We start from the raw sequence: 15,000 nt of genomic DNA on the forward strand, positions 1-15,000 counted from the left end.
TTCTTCTTCTTCTTCTTTTTCTTCTTTTTTTCTTCTCGTTCTTCTCATTCTTTTTTCTTCTTTTACTTCTTCTTTATTTTCTTCTTTCTTCTTCTTCTTCTTCTTCATCTTCATCATCATCATGTTCTTCTTCTTCTTCTTCTTCTTCTTCTTCTTCTTCTTCTTCTTCTTCTTCTCCTCCTCCTCCTCCTCCTCCTCCTCCTCATTACAGTGTGATCCTGCTTCTACGTGGTTTCAAACTCAATCAGTTGCCTAATTAGTGAGTTTTCTTCCTCCTCTTCTTCATTTTTCTCTTCCTCTCCTTCCTTCCCTCCCTCCCTCCTACACTTCCTCCCTGTTTTCCTTCTTTTTCTTTCTATTTTGTTCTCTTTTAATATTTTTTTTATCGTTATTTTGCCTTTGTGCTGTATATTCTAGTTATTTTTCTTGTTTTTTTCTTTTCGTTTTTACATTTTTATCCATCAGGCTCATCTCTCTCTCTCTCTCTCTCTCTCTCTCTCTCTCTCTCTCTCTCTCTCTCTCTCTCTCTCTCTTGTTTGTTTGCCCTCATGACCTTACTCTCTCATCTTCATCTCTCTCCTTCTTTCTCTCTCCCCCTTATTTTTTCCCCCTTTTTTCATTATTTACCAAAAGTCTGCTCCCCAGGGAATTTAGAGAGCCTTTTCCCCTTCGTGTTTTTATTTTCTTCTTTCCTCACTCCTTTTCATCAGTCCCTCATTCCCTCTTCTCCATTTTCACGTTTTTTTTCTTTTCCATCATCTTTCTCTCTGTTTCCTGGTAAAGTATTCTTGGTAGAGTCTTTTGTTATGGAACTGCCTTATTTTTTTCCCCTCCTTCATTATTCCCCCCTTTGTTTTACCCTTCCCCTTCCTCCCTCACTTTCTTTCTTCTATACTGTATATTTACGTATAGGTATTCTTTATTCTGAGTATTCAAGATTAGACGAGTGTATTTATTTATATACATATTTTCTTTTTCAGTGCATTTGTCCGTGATTTCGTTTCTCTTTCCTTTTGTGAACGGTCTCAATTATTCCAACCAAAACCTTGATGCCTCGAAAAGAAAGGACGGCGAGCTGGGATGGACTATTTGGGCCTGTGGTGGGCTAGGGTGGGTTGGGGTGGGCTGGGAAAGAGTGGACCAGGATGCGGTGGCGTGCGGTGTGGGTGTGGTGTGGTTGTGGTGAACTTGGACGAGGTATGATGGAGTTGGGTGAATTGTTCCTTTCAGAAAGAGTGAGAGAGATAAACTGAGAGACAGAGAGAGAGAGAGAGAGGGAGACTCACACACATGGCTAAAGAGTGTAATTACAGGCCTGGAAAGCAAAGGGAGGGAGGCAAACAAATGGATCACGGGTCTGTCATGCGCGGATCAAAGTCGTTTGTTGATCTTAGGCGGCAGCACAAACAGCCCCAGGGAGGAAGAGGGACTGAAGTTAGTGAAGGAAGGAAGGAAGGGAGGCGAGAAACGGAGCAGAAGGAAGGGAGGAAGAGAAGTTATAAACGGATGCAAGTAAACAAGGAAAGGAAGGAGTAAAAAGAAAGAAGGAAGGGAAGATGTAGAGACGGTACTGATAAATAGATCTTTCAAGGATGTGGATATAAATCTAAAAATGTATATAAGTGAGATACAGAAAGTGCAGTATGAGTGTTTGAGAATCCTTAGACTAGAGAACGGTTAAATATTAGAAGTAAGTAGACACATTATTAAACTGCGAAGATGCATAAACGTGTAGTAGTAGTAGTAGTAGTAGTAGTAGTAGTAGTAGTAGTAGTAGTAGTAGTAGTAGTAGTAGTAGTAGTAGTATCAGTAGTAGTAGTAGTAGTAGAAAAAAACATCAGCATCAACCAATATTACTACCACTACCACTATAACCACCACCCAAAACAACAGCAACCAACAAAGAACAAACTCAGAAACCACCAAGCATCACCATGGCAATCTAAACCAAAAATACTCAAACCACGACAACCAAGGGCGTGTTTTAAGCGAATCGAAAGAACTCACCACCTTGAAACCCACCGGGAGTTAAGATAAGCCTCGTGAACCGCCACAAACTTCCTTCCCAAGCATCACTCTCTCCCGCCCTGCCCCGTGGCCTCCCCCTCAAGCCTTTCACCACCTCATGTCACTTTCCCTCTTCCTGAACGTGGCCGCGGGGCAGGTAAGGACAATAACACGGCGTACCTACCTACCTGAGGGTCGCCAGGGACGGTTTAGAGGGTGGTAAGGTGCTTAGGTAGGGACGGGACAGGTGAGGGAGGAGGAAAGGTAAAGGTGGTAGCCAGGTATTGTGAAAGGTGGGCAAACAGGTGAGTAGGAAAGAATGGGTGGTGGGTGTTGAATGTTATGTAAGGTAGCGAGGGAAGGGAATGATTGATAGGTTGAATAGCTGATTGGTTTAGAGAGGCAATGCAACAAAGAGGCAGGGCACTTGGTGTGAAAGGAACAATGAGAAAGTGAATAAAAGTGGTCGCGGTCGGATTCACGTGAATGTTAAACGGCAACAGATATTTGCGTAAACTATACGCTGATCTAACCTTGCTAAGCCACGCCAGAAATCAAAACAAGCTGCAGCAAAACGGAAAAGAAAGAAAGCCTAATCTACTCCCACTTTTATTTATAGGAAGATAATATAAAAACTCGTTGCCATGATAATATTACGATCGTGTGATATTAATGGAGGTTAAGTGGACCGCTACGCCACATCAGAAATCAAAACAAGTTGCAACTTATAGGAAAAGAAAGGAGTAATCTACTGTTACTTTCATTCATAGGTAGAAAATATAAAAGCTTGTCGCCATGATATTAGTACGATCGTGTGGTATTGATGGAAGTTAAGTAGAGAACATAAACCCTCCTTACTAAAAGAATAAATGCATTAAGGAGAAAAAGAATAACACGGAAGACAAACCAGGAAGAGCAAGCACGTCGTGAAAGAAATTTACCGATGAAAAAGGGTTTGGAAGGAGAGAGAGAGAGAGAGAGAGAGAGAGAGAGAGAGAGAGAGAGAGAGAGAGAGAGAGAGAGAGAGAGAGAGAGAGAGAGAGAGAGCCAGCAAGAAAAAGAAAAAGACAGGTTCCCACTACGTATAATATGAAAGGAGATAACAAAAGGAAGCACCATATGGCTCTGATACGGCAGGAAATTATTCGATCTACGTTAGGTGTAGCATTCAAAGGAGCGCTGAGATGGGGCCCAATACCATACCGGATAACCCCCCCCCCCCACACACACACACATACACACAAACGAGCAGATCAATACCAGGAAAATATTAGTTCCTTGAAACTCTCTCTTCTGAGCTTCGCCTTCCTGCTGTCCCATGTAATCCAGTGCAGGTAAAACTCTTCCTAGAATCACCACAAAAGAAGGATAATATATGTCATTTTTTACTTATCTCCATCAGTGCAACATATTCTAAGTTTCTTTCCTCAGTGACGGTCTAGGAAGGGAAGAAAGAAGGGAGAGAGTAAAGGAGCAGAAAGTCACTGGAAGAAAAGAAGTAAAAGGAGAAAGATTGTTATGTTCCTGAAGGGTATTTTCTTTTGTTTTATCCCCCACTGGTCGATATAATCATTCCCGGAGCAGCGGTTGAGGAGGGCGAGGGTTAGTAAGGGATTAACTTACTGCCTCACTGACCTTTGTATTTCTGAAACCTGATGGCTGTAATCTGTGCACCTCTACCTTCATTGCACACACACACACACACACACACACACACACACACACACACACACACACACACACACACACACACACACACACACACAATGCTGGGCTTTACATCAATCTGGCAGCAAATATGGAAATGTGTTGCTCTCATTCCCTGTGGTTCTGCCCTCAATCCATCTCTCTACACCTCTACCCAGCTGACAGGTACCCATGTTCCCTCCTTACCTCATGGAGACAAACCAATCCCAGCTGATGCTGACCAAAACATTCCTGTCCCTACCACGGCAGCAGCGGCATACATCTCCTCTTTCTCCCCATCTGTCTTTCTCCTGGATCCTTGCCATCACATCTCCCCCTCCACCATCCCCGCAGTCACCACCCCACGCTGCGATAACGCCTCTTCTCTGGATCCCCACCTCTTCCTGCCCGCCCTAGTGTTAAAAAGGCGACTTTTACACGTTTTCTTTTCGTTGACTGCTTTCCCCGTTCATCACGACCACCGTCATCGCCACCACTACCACCACCACCACCACCACCACCACTATCGCCTTTTGTGTGATATTTTGATCATGAAATGTATAAATCGAAATCTACCGCAACCACTACCATCACAACCACCACCACCACTACCACCACCATTACTACCATTAAGAAAAAAGACAAAAGCAGCAACAACAACAACTAAATGCGAAAAATACAAGTCATTATTACCAAAGCATATTAAAAAAATCATATACGAGAAAAAGCAAAGTCCTAATGACACTACACACACACACACACACACACACACACACACACACACACACACACACACACACACACACACACACACACAGATGCTGCTTTATTTCCCTTTGACAGAATCCCCTCCCTTCCCTTCCTCTTTTCCCTCTCTGCTCTACGTTCCCTTTACCTTGTCTCTCCATCGTCCTCTCCCTGTCCATGGCGCCTCTCAACCATTCCCCTTCCCCTTCCCAGCTCCCGATAACGCCACAGTCTCGCGAAGGAACATTCCGTTATTTTTACTTTCCTTGTTCTCAGAAGGAGGAAATATTCACTTCCTTGACACTCCCGCCTCTCTTTCTATTATTTTTCTCCTCCTTTCTTCTCCTCTTTCTATTATCTTTCTCTTCTTCTCTCCTCTTCTTCCTTTCATCTACCTCCTATTTCTATTATATTATCTCTCCTCTTTCTATTATCTTTCTCTCCTTCTCCTCTCATCATCTCCCTTTCATCTTCCTCCTCTTTCTATTATCATTATATCCCTTCTTCTCCTCTCTTCTCTTCTTCCTTTCATCTTCCTGGTAATATTCAGAGCAGTCCTCCTCCCTTCCCTACACCTTTTTCCTCTCAGATTCCCTTCCTATTTCCCTTCGCGTCTCCGTCAGTACCTCCTCCTCCTCCTCCTCCTCTATCAGTAGAATCACCATAACTATCACAAAACCTCACCATCATCCTATTCATTTCTATTTGAATCGTTACTTTCAGCTATCACTAATACTGTTCCTTTCTCTCTCTCTCTCTCTCTCTCTCTCTCTCTCTCTCTCTGGAGATGACACACCCCATCCTACGTTTAGTTTCCTGTTTCGTTCTCATTGTTTTCTCGCTACATAATAGTACAAAGACAGCGGCGGTGTTTGTTTTTTTCACTGTAATTCATGAAGCTGTATCTTGATCAACGTGCGGTGAAAGTGTGTGTGTGTGTGTGTGTGTGTGTGTGTGTGTGTGTGTGTGTGTGTGTGTGTGTGTGTGTGTGTGTGTGTGTGTGTGTACAGACTCTCTTTCTCATGTAGAAGATAAGATTGGGAGATAAGAATACTTGAGAGTATTATACTGGGCAGGAAGTGAATGCTAGTGTGGAGAAAGAGAAAGAGGAAAAGAAAAAAGGGAAAGTTGTTTCAATATGACATAGAAAAAACGAAAAGGAAATTATAAAGAGGAGGAAGAGAGAAGGAAATGTGAAGTACTTTTGTCTTTTTCTTTTGCTTTTCTTCTCTTTCTCATCGTATTTTATTTTAGATGGTGTTAAAAGAATGAGGAAGATAGGAAAAGGTGGTGGTGGTGGTGGTGGTGGTGGGAGGGAATGGTAGGGAAGAGAGGATAAAGGAAACATGATGAAAAAAGGAAAAGTTAAGACCTTAAAAGTTTTCCTGCTCTTGATTACATCGGGGAATAAATAGCCTAGGCCTTTTTATGCTTCCAACTCAACTTTGAATGAAGGAAGACTTAAAAATGTAGATAAACAAGCTCATACTATTTCCTGCACACGTCAATTAATCTCTATTTTCCTCGATTTGCGTTCACTTTCCTTAGTACATGTTTTAGTACTCAATTTTTACCCATTTATTACGCTGATTTTGCCATCTATCTTCTATTCATTAAGCACTACCATTTCTACCTACCCATTACCCACATAGTATACATTTCGTTCGTATTTTAGTGGGTGTTTAGTACCAATCTCTTACAGCCATTTCGTTTTTATCACCCAATTAGTACCTTTTCAGCATCGATTTCCAGGTGAGTTAAGGGAACACTGTTAAACCTAATCTGACCTGTCTTCCTGTAGCCTCGAGAATCACGCCATGGTTCATTATAGAGTAACAGGTGTTGTTTTCCGCAGGTGTGGAGGAGTCGAGCCGACCACGAGTCTCCACTATCCCCCTAGGACCACTGGACACCTCAGCCCCACGGTAATTATGCTATTTCATGTCTCTCTCAAGTCCCTTTGTGTTGGTCTCAATGTTTTACTCCACACTGCATGTTATCTTGCCTTTATGTGCCAACGCGTGGGGAAGGGTTTATCATTGCTTTGGTGACTCGATAAACATTGCTGGATAACTTTGTCACTTGTCTCTTATCGCTACACACGCAGAAACACACACACACACACACACACACACACACACACACACACACACACACACACACACACACACACACACACACACACACACACACACACACACACACACACACACACACACACACACATACACACAAAGTCCGTAGACTTAGTGAAACAGGGGAGCAATCTCCGTAGACTTTTCACGCTCAGACCACCTTTAAAAGCATTTTTTTCTTCATCGATGAGTCATGTTTTAATTAAATAAATTGAAATCCTTCAATAACCTTCTGAAATATCAGACAGACAGACAGATAAACACACAAACTGACAAACAAACATATGTAAACACATAACTTACACCAACTTCCAAGGCACGTGTTCATAACTTGTTTTGATTCACATCTCCTGTCAACGACCTAAGTCCGACAGTTTAATGATATCAATGTATTTGCTAACTAGAAATTCATGCAATACCTCAATTACTTGATTCCATCCAGGCTCGGTCTTAGAATCCCGCACAAAATTATTCAAAGTAAAATTGACCTCGCGTGTTGAAAAAAAAGTAAACCAGAACCGTGTTTATGGTTGATACGAGACAATTATTACCGCCACATGCCATGCGTGAAATCTTTATAAAGTAATAAAAGAAAAACAGACTTTACATTTACTATCTAGTTTAAAGATTATATACAGCTGTGAAACAAATGAATTATCTATCACCAGCGTTCAGCCAATCATACGCCTCACTCACTCTCATAAAAACGTTAGTATAATAGACTCGATCGTGCAGCGCAATATCAATGAAGCTCATAACGATGGTGGTGATGGCGATGATAATAATAACGAGGGTAAAAGGTGGGAAAAAATACTCGAATAAGAATAACAATGACAGCAATTGAGTTATGGTGACTACACACACACACACACACACACACACACACACACACACACACACACACACACACACACACACACACACACCGTGTAGTGTAGTGGTTAGCACGCTCTACTCACAATCGAGAGGGCCGGGTTCGAGTCACGGTAAGCGGCAAGGCAAATGGGCAAGCCTCTTAATGTGTAGCCCCTGTTCACCTAGCAGTAAATAGGTACGGGATTTAACTCGAGGGGTTGTGGCCTCGCTTTCACGGTGTGTGTTGTGTGTGATCTGGTCTCAGTCCTACCCGAAGATCGGTCTATGAGCTCTGAGCTCGCTCCGTAATGGGAAAGACTGGCTGGGTGACCAGCAGCCGACCGAGGTGAATTACACACACACACACACACACACACACACACACACACACACACACACACACACACACACAGAGAGGCCGCAGACACAGCCACCCTCCCCAGCCAATCCAAAACAAAGATAAATAAGAAAACAGCCTTCAGAAAACTTTGCGAGGGTCAGAGAGAGAAAGAGAGAGAGAGAGAGAGAGAGAGAGAGAGAGAGAGAGAGAGAGAGAGAGAGAGAGAGAGAGAGAGAGAGAGAGAGAGAGAGAGAGAGAGAGAGAGAGAGAGAGAGAGAGAGAGAGAGAGAGAGAGAGAGAGAGAGAGAGAGAGAGACTATTCCCAGGATGTAAACAAAGACAACCCAGACCCTTGCCTTCTCTCTGTGACCTTTTGAGCTGCACTGGGGGTCACCTGCCTCTGTACCCCCGGGGGTTACCACACGCCGCCACCCACGCACTCCCGAGGCCACTAAGAGGAGGAAGAGGAGGAGGCTGAGCAAAAAAGAGGATTTCATGTATAGGATTATATAAGGTGGAAAAAAAAATGCCTGAAAATATTGTTGTATGGCCAGAGTGAAGATAAGATGGAGGAGTCGGAGGAGGCAGAGAAGGAAGAGAAGGAGGTGAAGGAGGGGAGAGAAGAGGCGGAAGAGATGGAGAGGAAGAAAATAATGCTAACATCAATAAGGACAGTATCTCCTAATCTATATATACAAAAATACATACATTCATGGTTCTATTATTATTACTAATACTACTAGGACTACTGTTACTACTACTATTACCACTACTACTACTACTACTACTACTACTACTACTACTACTACTACTACTACTACTATTACTACTACCATCACCATAGGAAAAAGAGAGCAGAACAGAGTAAGACATCTCTCTCTCTCTCTCTCTCTCTCTCTCTCTCTCTCTCTCTCTCTCTCTCTCTCTCTCTCTCTCTCTCTCTCTCTCTCTCTCTCTCTCTCTCTCTCTGTCTCTTTCGTGTCTTCCTTGGCGAGCGTGTAGGTAGAAAAACAGAGCACCATGAAAATTACCGAGGGAAAAACGAGGACATGGAAATTTCAAGGTAAAGAATTAAAAATGAAGAAGCTAGAAGAAGAAGAAGAAGAAGAAGAAGAAGAAGAAGAAGAAGAAGAAGAAGAAGAAGAAGAAGAAGAAGAAGAAGAAGTGGAGGAGGAGGAGGAGGAGGAGGAGGAGGAGGAGGAGGAGGAGGAGGAGGAGGAGGAGAAAAAGGAGGAATGAGAGCTCAGAAGAGTCAAATAGGTGTTCATCACTGCGACAGGGAACTAATTGCTAAACACACACACACACACACACACACACACACACACACACACACACACACACACTGACCCAGAACACCTCATTTCTCCACAGTCTTGGAATCAACAACCTCCCTGAACGTAAGTCTATCCAACACTGAAGTTTATGTGTCACGTATTCAGCGTCTTAACTCACAGATGAAGAAAGAAACGCGTGAAGTTTTCCTTAATGTTTCTTATTGTCTCTCTTTCTCTTTATCTCTTAAGAAAATGGTAAAAAGAAATATCAGAATGAGATAGACATATAAATAGAGAGAGAGAGAGAGAGAGAGAGAGAGAGAGAGAGAGAGAGAGAGAGAGAGAGAGAGAGAGAGAGAGAGAGAGAGAGAGAGAGAGAGAGAAAGGGGGGGTGCTTAGGATGGATGGCAGAGGCTAAGTTTAAGATGGATGAGATGCTAGTAAGCCGAGAAAGGAGGAAGGAAACGAAGGAGAGAGAGAGAGAGAGAGAGAGAGAGAGAGAGAGAGAGAGAGAGAGAGAGAGAGAGAGAGAGAGAGAGAGAGAGAGAGAGAGAGAGAGAGAGACTGGAAAAATGCAAAGGGAGGGACAGGAAAGAGAAGATGAATGGGGAATGAAACAAGTGGAAGGAAAGAAGGAGGAAGAGGAAGAAAAGGAGGAGGAGGAGGAGGAGGAGGAGGAGGAGAAAGAGAGAGAGAATCGTCGAAGCAAGAGGAGGAAGAAGAGCAGCAGCCACTTACTGTAAAATTCAAGGAAGAGGAGGAAAACGAGAGAAAAGAATGTAACTCGACACGAAGAAAACTTGACTGCATGAAAAAAAATATATATTATGGGATTATTCTGAATGATTGGTTAGAGAAGACACAGGATTTCCTTTTCCTTGCATTCATACACTTTGTCCCTGTTGTGGTGATGGGATGGCTGTTGTTATTGAATTGTTACTAACACTGAAGCTAATACTGCCACTGACTTCACCAATTATGCTAAAGTCAGCATTGTTTTATCTTTACCCATTTGAAGGGGGTGGGAAAATATGTTAGTTCCTTCAGTAATTAACAGGGAGGAGGCTGAAATTAAGGAAGAGTAGAAAAATAAGTGATTGACTTTCAAACAAAGGAGGTTCCACATTTATTTTGGCTACTACTTTGCGATTTCATACAACTTCAGAAATTTATGTAGGGGGATTAAAATCGTGAAGACTTTTGGTAATATTCTTTTAATCTCCATAGCATTCCTAATCTGATTAAAATCGTCGAATCACACCTAAAATTCACGGTAAAAATGGTTCCCAGTGCTGAAGGAGTTAAGGTAGGAGATTTTGTAATGGAAAGTAATAAAACACGAAGACTTAGTAAAAGAAAAGAAGATTAGAAAGGATAGAGCTGAATAAAAAAAAAAAAGTATGGAAAAGCGGCAGAATAAAATTACATGAACAAAAATGACAACGAAAAAAAAGAAAATAATAAAAAGATGAATATTTAGTAAAAGGAAAAGATTATAAAGAATACAGCTGGAAAAAAAATTTAAAAAGTATAGAAAAGTGGCGGAATAAATTTACATGAATAGAAATTACAAATAAAAAAATGAAAAAAAGCAAAATATGAAACAATAAAAGGAGTAAAAAGAATCAAAATGACAGAATACAAAGTGAAGGATACTCGGTGAAAGTAACAAAAGATAAAACAAAAAACGGGGTAAAATGAAAGGAAAAGAAATGAACAGTAAAAAAAATATGAAGGAAGAAAAGAATGAATGAAAATATGTCACAATGGTATGTCCTGCCCTCCTTTCATGAGAGTAAGGAGAAGGCAGGCACAGCTTTCTCTCTCTCTCTCTCTCTCTCTCTCTCTCTCTGCAGACACACCCTGACCTTCTACTTAAAGGCGCCTCAGTACTTGCACCACGTGGTTCCCTGGCTCCAATGACTCCTGTGACGCAATGAGACACACACGCAAACAAACAAACACACACACACACACACACACACACACACACACACACACACACACACATGCCAGACTCCTGTATAGTGTGTGTGTGTGTGTGTGTGTGTGTGTGTGTGTATGTCATTACAATCAACAGCGTAGTTCCGTGATGTTATCTTTTATCCCCTCCGCTTTGCTTTCCTTCTTCCCTCTCTCTCTCTCTCTCTCTCTCTCTCTCTCTCTCTCTCTCTGGTACCATGCTTGCCCTGACCAGAACGAGTCCTGTATTGCAGAAGCACCACCACTGCCACCACCACCATCACTACTAACACCACTACAGATGATTCTCCACGCCCTTTCCCCTCTCTCTCTCTCTCTCTCTCTCTCTCTCTCTCTCTCTCTCTCTCTCTTCTTCACATCGTTAAAAGGCAAATGCAAAGGGCTACTGCCACTTTCACTCTGCTACTAGTTCGAAGATGCTGCTGCTGCTTCTGTTGTTGTTGCTGCTGCTGCTGCTTCATGACTGCGGGAGATGAAAGTTGCAAAAAAAAGGGTCAACAAACTGCATGGCATCGATTACCTAACAACACTTCCCGGTTCCGCTTATTGTTCCATGTGTGTGTGTGTGTGTGTGTGTGTGTGTGTGTGTGTGTGTGTGTGTGTGTGTGTAGTAGTAGTAGTAGTAGTAGTAGTAGTAGTAGTAGTAGTAGTAGTAGTAGTAGTAGTAGTAGTAGTAGTAGTAGTAATGGTAATAGTTTACTGACAATGAAGGAAGTATAAATATCTAAAAATCATTGCACATTTACACACATACACACACACACACACACACACACACACACACACACACACACACACACACACACACAAACAGAGACAACGAAACGCAAGTAAGCTAAACGAACTCTACTGTGAAATCAGAATTAATTAACTTTATGTCTCCCTCTCCTACACACACACACACACACACACACACACACACACACACACACACACACACACACACACACACACAACGGGGCCATCAGAAACCAAGACCGGCCGGCGTCACCGCACGAGAAAACAAGCCAAGGTTTGACTTACACAAAGGACCATACATGTAACAGACACAATTCAAATGCATCTTCTCCTATTACTATCCCTACATATCCTGTAGCAACATCTAGTCAGCCCTTAGCCCTTCTCGTAACTCGCGTGGACAGCAAAATGTGGCCACGGAAAGGGTCATTTGGCAAGGGTACAATAAGATAAGTACTGGTGTGACTCAGTAATCAAGTTCAGCTGATATGAGTTCGTTCTTTGGGTACACACGAGAGAGATAAAAATAAAAAGGCAGCAGGTAAGTGGTCGGTAAGGCTTCAATGCCTAAATGGCAACGCTACAAATATATCGTAACATTCTACTAAGCGTTTCAGAGAGTTTGAGGGCACGTTTTTCTAGAATAACTTTGTAAGGAACACGCATATCATTATGAAATTTTGCCACAGTGTACTTGACATCCTCCCCTAATATCCCAATGTGTCATGAATCGTCAACAGTATATAATAATGGCACTTCTCCCTATAAAAACAGGAGAAAGTCACTTATCCCTCACGAAGAAACGGACAAGTGGTGAGAAATGGTGACGTAGAGAGAGAGAGAGAGAGAGAGAGAGAGAGAGAGAGAGAGAGAGAGAGAGAGAGAGAGACATAGACGGGGAGGGAGGGGAGGAAGGGAGCGAAATATGGGGAGGGATGGAAGAGAGGGAGGGTAGGAGCAGGGGGAGGGACTATGTGGGTGGAGCTTGTTACTACGTCACAGATAGTACTACGTCACCATTTCTCACCACTTGTCCGTTTCTTCGTGAGGGATAAGTGACTTTCTCCTGTTTTTATAGGGAGAAGTGCCATTATTATATACTGTTGACGATTCTTGACACATTGGGATATTCGGGGAGGATGTCAAGTACACTGTGGCAAAATTTCATAATGATATGCGTGTTCCTTACAAAGTTATTCTAGAAAAAAACGTGCCCTCAAACTCTCTGAAACGCTTAGTAGTGTAGTTCTGAGTGATCTTTTAGTTGCTATATTATTTCAAATCACTTGCTTAACTGATCTCATAATACTTCAAAATTATTTCTCCTTTTCGTCCTCATCCTCCCACTACTACTACTACAACTACTACTACAACAACTACCATTACCACTAGCGGAACTAATACAATCACTGGTCCCAATCACGCGTATACAAGACTGAGCACCTCCTCATACCAGTGATCGTGCCTTCTATCTTTGTAAAAGAGGAATTAACGTTTACCTTCATGTCCCTCAATTTGTAACCGGTGCCCAAAAAATCAGCGAGCGAGGAGAAATGGCGACTGAGTTTCTATAGACGTACTAAAGGGGGAGATTTGCCGCTTTCATAGAACCAGAACTAAAGACAAACTGAATAAGAGTGAAGGAAAGAGCTGGTGGACGTATAGGGAGGAGAATAAGAGGAGGAGGATCAAGTAAGGATGGGAATAATACGTGATGTTCTTAAAGGGACAAAAAAAAAAAGAAAGAAAATAGTGAGGTGATGGGAGAGTTGGTGTTTCCACGGTGATAAAATAAAAGAAACAATGAAGGTGGCGTTTGTATGGAGATAAGAACACCAGGTGGAGGGCCATGTAATAGACAAAGGGTGATAAAACCAGATATTTCTGTAGGAATGGAACTAAAAAGGTAGACAAAAAGGTTTACAATTCGAAGGGAACAACAGTGAAAAAAGAAGAAAAAACGTATAAAATGGGAATAAGATGAGAAAAGAAAAAAAAAAGAAAAGGAGAAAAATAAAAGATAACGAAAACATCAAGAAAAATAAAAAGTAGAAAAAAGAAGAGTAAAGGAAACAAAAGGCAAAAAACATCAAACTGAGGAGAAGGAAAACGAGAACACGAGGCAAGCATCCAGCACTAGGCCACCTCTATCTCTATTCTCACCTCTATTAGTACGTGACCCGCGGAGCCACGCACTGCACTCCCCTGTCTGGGCGGGCAGTCGTGACCAGCTGCAGGAGGTATGTCTCGTAAAGCTCGTAAAGTGTGGGGCAATACACGATGCTCCGACTAATGGGACACACACACACACACACACACACACACACACACACACACACACACACACACACACACACACACAATCAGCTGAATATTACGAAATCAGCGCATCGTTTTGGATAGAGAGAGATTAGCAAGCTTATTTTATTTCCCTCTCTGTCTGTCTGTATGTGTGTCTGTGTGTGTGTGTGTGTGTGTGTGTGTGTGTGTGTGTGTGTGTGTGTGTGTGTGTGTGTGTCTGTCTCCCTGCCTACTTGCCTGTCTCTATTTGTCTGTCTGTCTGTCTCTTTCTGTCTTGCCTATGTGTTTCTGTGTTTGTCTCTCTGCCTCTTTACCTGCCTCTGTCTGTCTGTCTGTCTTGCTTGTGTGTCTGTGTTTTCTGTTTTCCTGCCTAATTGCTTGTCTCTGTCTATGTCTGTCTGTTTGTGTGTCTGTCTGATTCTTCCCTCAAGGATGCCACCAAATAACACACTAACACATATTTCCTGAGCGTTTCTTCTTTTCACCAACGATCTTGACTCTCAAAGGCGCGAGAATCTGCATCTAAGACTTGTAAAATATTCGCCTCCCACTTCAAGGCGACACTCAAAAAGACCTAATCGCTCTTAAGTTGTTATCGTCTCATGCTCGTGCTCCTCTTCTTCCTCCTCCTCCTCCTCCTCCTCCTCCTCCTCCTCCTCCTCCTCCTCCTCCTCCTCCTCCTCCTCCTCCTCTTCTCTCGTTGCTGCTTTTTTTCTTTTTACCTGAGCAATTCTTTTCATCGACCATTTTTTTATATATGTTTTTTTTTCTTTTAAGGTGTGTGTGTGTGTGTGTGTGTGTGTGTGTGCCTTCCTTGAGCGACTAACCTTCACCGTAAGAGCAACTCGTATCATTCACTCACTCGCTCAATGGCTCACTCACTCGCTGTACGAAGCTTCATTTCATGCCTGAGCAGCTTCACCGCCGCTCC

At 42.5% G+C, this 15,000-nt stretch overlaps 1 protein-coding gene across 1 annotated transcript in view; it reads left to right on the top strand.

Annotated features, from left to right (window-relative positions):
• Window positions 1-15,000, top strand: part of LOC123516165 (sal-like protein 1) — a 72,232-nt gene that overhangs the window by 43,743 nt on the left and 13,489 nt on the right. The window contains 1 exon segment of the mRNA XM_045275328.1: window positions 6,296-6,365. The gene's annotated coding sequence lies outside the window, so the exon portion shown is untranslated.

This window comes from Portunus trituberculatus, chromosome 40, assembly GCF_017591435.1.
Source record: "Portunus trituberculatus isolate SZX2019 chromosome 40, ASM1759143v1, whole genome shotgun sequence".
NCBI lineage: Eukaryota > Metazoa > Arthropoda > Malacostraca > Decapoda > Portunidae > Portunus > Portunus trituberculatus.